General features: G+C 42.2%; 1 pseudogene; it reads left to right on the top strand.

The window, feature by feature from the left end:
- Positions 1 to 2341: 2341 nt before the first annotated feature.
- On the top strand, positions 2342 to 3894 carry LOC147971956 (uncharacterized; annotated as a pseudogene).
- The last annotated feature ends 1497 nt before the right edge of the window (positions 3895 to 5391 follow it).

The following is a 5391-nucleotide window of genomic DNA, read 5'->3' as shown; positions in this document are numbered from 1 at the left end:
CTTGTTTTCTTTGGTCTTGCTTTTCTAGTCAAAATTATCATTGGACTTCGTGCAAAACGGAGGTGCGTTTGGGGTCGTGCGTTGGAGTTGGCCTTACAAGTGGGACCGCAGTTAAGGAAACCGACTATCGGCAAACCCCCACCTCGCCCGCTGCGCGATGGCTGAAGTTAGAGAAACGACGAGGTTGAAGAGATTGCTCTAGAACGGACTCCAAGAAATAATATGGTGTTGGATGGATGTCGTGGTGGTGGCGTGTGCCGTACTCCTGGACGTGAATGCTTGCTCTGGCCCATGCCACCCCATTACTCCTTCTACTTACTCCTACTATATAGTACTAGCATCGAGGATTCGAGGTGCTGGTTACGTACAACGAACACATTAACATATGGCTACAATAAAAACACCCGCCCGACGCGCGAAGCATATGAAGCTAGTACAAATTTAGAGAAGCGACTCGAAAGCCATTCATAAATTTAGTAAGTTTATCACATGCATATCATTTTATTACATACAACAAGTCATCAACCCCCACATCGACAACAAGGATACATTATAAATACTAAATTTTTCACCACACAACAAATAACAAGCAATGAAATGAACTTCAACTCAACCATTACTCGGCGTTGGAAATGCTTGCTTTGAACCACAAGTGATTCTCTGGGACGGGCCATCAATTGTCGATCTGGAAACCAACGCAGGACTGATCATCCAGGCTGAAGCGGCCTACTATCAGGGGCAGACGTATGTTGTGGCGAGTGGGGGCCCAGGACCCCACTCGATTCATCATCCTCTTCGTACTACGTCCCGATGCTAGCGAGCAGGCCCCCAGTCGGGCTATAGCAGGTGCCCCCACTCCCTTCCAGTTCGGCCTTTCTGTAAATCCCAATACAAAAAGCTAATCAAGGAAAAAATTCAAGGCAGAAGGCGTGCGTGTACCCTGCTGCCGCCTGCCGCTTCACTCTAGGAGCTCACAATTAATAGCGAGAAAAACAAAGAGGCAAGCCCTCGGCCGCCGCTTGGTTGGACCATTGGTGGATCGCGGCTTGGCGGGTGCCAGTCCCGTGCCATCCGGTCGCCGGCCATCGGCCGCCCGCCGCCAGCAGCAGCGGCGCCACCGTCGACGGGTGTACAGCAGCAACGGATGAACGGAACATCCTCAGCAACTCATCTCTGATCAGGTCTGTAGCATCTCCTCATCTCCTTATCCCAAACTACTAAACTCCCCTAGGTGCAGACTACAGAGATACTTCTTAGTTCTTTATTTTGCTTGCTGTTGCCTGACTACACTCTGGTCCTTATTCTTCAATTGATTCCATGGTTTATCTCATATCAAATCAAATGAAAACTTGCAGTTCGTACTAGTACAGTAGTACTACTCTATGTCTCTATCAGACATGTAGCCATGTACAGTTGGTTCTACCAAAAAATTATAGGATTAGTGTGACACACTACTTGTACTTGGAAAATTTCTATTGAATTCAATCTGGTATGCCATTCTACTACTAGTACTTTTGCTGGCCTGCTAGTCTGCTCCACTAGAATGTTTTGTATCTGAACTTTTACAATTTGTGCTTCCATTATTTGATAGGGAAGAGAAGGGAAGATAATGGAGAAGTATTTGATAAAGAAATCAACAAATGCCAACACCACCACCCAGCCCCAGGGGGCTATCACCAGCAACAATTCAAGTGGCAGTAGTAATGCATCAAGACCTGCAGCAAAACATAATTCTGCTGTGCCTGAACTAGTTGATTTGAATAAGCTCCCTCGCGATCCAGCTAAAAGGAAGCGAATGGCAGATTATCACCCCAACCAACGTGAAGAGATAAGAAGGAAGTATTTGATCTGGGGACCTAATCAGCCCTGCAAGTTGGAATTTCCATACAGGGAGATTGGGAAGAAGAAAGAGAAGAGGAGATTCAATCCGGATTGGTATGATGATTATGCTTATTGGCTAGAGTACAGCGAGAAGGAGCACAAAGCCTATTGCTTATGCTGCTATTTGTTTAGGGACAACATTAAAGACAGCCACCATGGGCATGATGCATTTGTAGTAGAAGGTTTCAACTGTTGGAACAAGACAGAGAGATTTGTAACTCACGTCGGTGATCGTAACAGCTTTCACAACAGAGCACTCAAGGATTGCAAGGATCTATTAAAGCAAGATCAATCAATCCCTGCAGCCAGGAATAGACAAAGCCAAACTGAAAAGAATGAGCATCTCATCAGGTTAAATGCCGCAATTGATGTTTGTCGATACTTGTTGCATCAGGGACAACCTTTCCGTGGCCATGATGAATCTAAAGATTCTGAAAATAAAGGAAATTACCTTGAGTTGATGGACTACACTATTAAGCAAAATGATGTTGTTGCTAAGGCATTCAAGAATGCTCCAAATAATAATCAAATGTTGTCTCCCAAAATTCAGAGAGATATTACCGAGTGCTTTGCAAAAGAAGTACTAGGCCATGTGATGAAAGAAATTGGTAATGATGTGTTCAGCTTATTAGTTGATGAGTGTAGGGATGTTTCCGACAAAGAACAAATGGCGGTTGTTCTCTGATATCTTGATAAGTGTGGACTGGTCCAAGAGAAGTTTGTTGGTGTTGTTCATGTGGAGGAGACAACAGCTTCTTATCTCAAGTCTTGCATAGATTTATTATTTTCACAACTTGGGCTGAATCTTGAACAAGTTAGAGGCCAAGGTTACGATGGAGTAAGTAATATGTCTGGTGAGTTTAATGATTTGCAAGCTAAAATTATGAATGAGAACAAATTAGCATATTATGTACATTGTTTTGCTCATAAACTCAACTTGGTTGTTGTGGCTATTGCAAAGAAGATATTCGAGGTTGGAGATTTCTTTGATATGGTTTCAGTTTTGCTGAATGTCGTGGGCGCGTCTTGCAAGAGAAAAGACCAACTTCGTGAGCATCACCAAGAAGAAGTGAGAAAAGCAATAGGATGTGGAGAGATTGCTACGGGGACTGGACTGAATCAAGAATTATCTCTTCAAAGACCAGGTGACACTCGATGGAACTCCCATTATAAAACACTTTTGGGTTTGTCCAAGATGTTCTCATTTGTGGTCAAAGTACTAGAATATGTCGAGAAAGATGGCACAGATACCGGAAAGAGGTGGCAAGCCAGAGGTCTTCTAAAATATTTCCAGACCTTTGATTCTGCATTTTTCTTACACATGATGATGATGATATTAGCTTTAACAAATGGGCTGTCAAAAACCTTACAGAGAAAGAATAAAGACATTGTAAATGCTATTTCAGATGTGGAATCAACAAAACGAGAGTTAGAAAAACTCAGAACCAATGAGGGGTGGGATTCCCTTATGAAGAAGGTATGTTGTTTTTGTGAGAAGCATGACATTCCAGTGCTTGACATGGAAGATGCCTATGTTAACCCAAAGAAGCCACGACAAAAGACTGGCATTAGCAATGAACATTATTATCATGTTGACAGTTTCTTTGCTATGCTCGATCTGTTAGGAGAAGAGTTTAATGACAGATTTAATGAGGTAAATTCTGAGTTGCTTCTATGCATGTCTGCTTTGAGCCCAAGTGATTTATTTTGTCATTTTGACAAGGAGAAGTTACTGAAATTAGCAAAGTTTTATCCTGATGACTTCAATCACAAAGATATGGTGACTCTGGAGCATGAACTTGGACTCTATATAGATAATATACTCCATGATACAAGGTTTTCTAGCTTGGACAGAATAAGTGACTTGGCTAAACTGATGGTGGATACTAGGAAGAATCTCTCATATCCTTTGGTATATCGGCTTTTGAAGCTAGCTCTAACTCTGCCTGTTGCCACTGCCACTGTCGAGAGATGTTTTTCAGCGATGAAGATTGTGAAGAATGCTTTGCGTAACAAAATTGGTGATGATTATTTGAGCCATAGCCTAATTTGCTTCGTGGAGAAGGAGCTGCTGGACACAATTACCAATGAAGTGATTGTTGATCGTTTCCATAAGATGAAAGATCGTCGTGGGAGAAATGAAACGTAATGGTCTAATACCTTCCACCCTTTTTATATTTACCATCTCCATAGTATTCAAATGCATTGTCCTAATCTGTGTTTTCTCTTCACAGGTAATGCCATATGTCTTGGAGACAAATATTACCTTTTGCCACCTATGAAATTATTGGGATATAAAGCCATCTTGTAAGATTTCTTCAGTTTAGTGCCAAACCTATCATGTTACTACTAGATGATGTATCACTTGTTGGCATTTATGTCACACAAATATTATCTTTTGCTACATATAAAAACTGGGATATAAAGTGTAAGGTTTGTTTATTTTAATGGTAAATTTGTGATGTTATTAGTGGATGAAGTATCTTTTGTTTTGAACGTGGATGAAGTATCTTATTGTTATAGGAAAAATGCTAGATTTTTTATGCATGAAATGTGCTATACATTTATACGATTGTGTAAACATGTTCATGAGTTTTACATAGACGAGCGCCCCCGGTCAGTTTTTATCCTAGGTCCGCCCCTACCTACTATATCAGTACCAGGGTAGGGAACCACCCAAATGTCCAAGGTATAGACACAGTTGCTTCTCATAAATGGTACTGTTAACGTTGTGTCAACAGCAGTTGGATCGCCTTTCACCATCATCGGATAGTTTTGTCCAAGGAAGAGCGAGTTTTCTCCAAGACTATCAATTCTGTACCAGGGTTAAGGAGTTGGCGCTAGCACACTAGTATCCATCCTGAATACCATGCAACGGGTGTTGGAATAGGTCCGAAGAGTGCGACCATGGGAGACTACACCCGCTTCCTTAGTAGTAACATCATCAGTGGGCTGTATACACACAAGAAGAGGTGATTCATCGGAATTAGTTGCCAGATGCCACTGAGTATATGGGTTCTGCTCGTCCTCATGCTCGTGATCATCACCATCGTCATCTCCCCCTTGGTTATAAAAAGTTTCAAGTATAGTGGTGGGATGTTCACAGGACCTTGGAAACACAAGAATAAGGTTAATTAGTAATGGGAAACTTGCTAACCCGCATGCATGTGGATGAAACAATTATAATTACGGTGGAAGACAAATGTACCGAAACTACGAGGATCCCATGCAAAAGCAGTGCCACGAGTGGTGGCAGCAAACACAAGGCCCTCGTATTGAATTGCATCACAGTACTCATCCGTGTACAGAAACTGATTTTTGAGCAATATCCTTCGAGTCAAACCACGAAGGACGGCAACAAGCTTGTCGAAGATAGCAACAACTTGATAGTTGTTGTAATTCCAAGAGCGGTTGGGAACTCGAAAAATTGCTATCTTCCGTAGAAGACAGTCACCATGATCGTATTTGAACGGGCGTACAATACCGGTGTGCTCAACCTCTGGGCAGTCT

This window comes from Triticum urartu, chromosome 5A (assembly GCF_056163025.1).
Source record: "Triticum urartu cultivar PI428250 chromosome 5A, HENAU_Tu73, whole genome shotgun sequence".
In the NCBI taxonomy this organism is placed as follows: Eukaryota; Viridiplantae; Streptophyta; class Magnoliopsida; order Poales; family Poaceae; genus Triticum; species Triticum urartu.
This window is presented reverse-complemented; position numbering and strand designations above follow the sequence as displayed.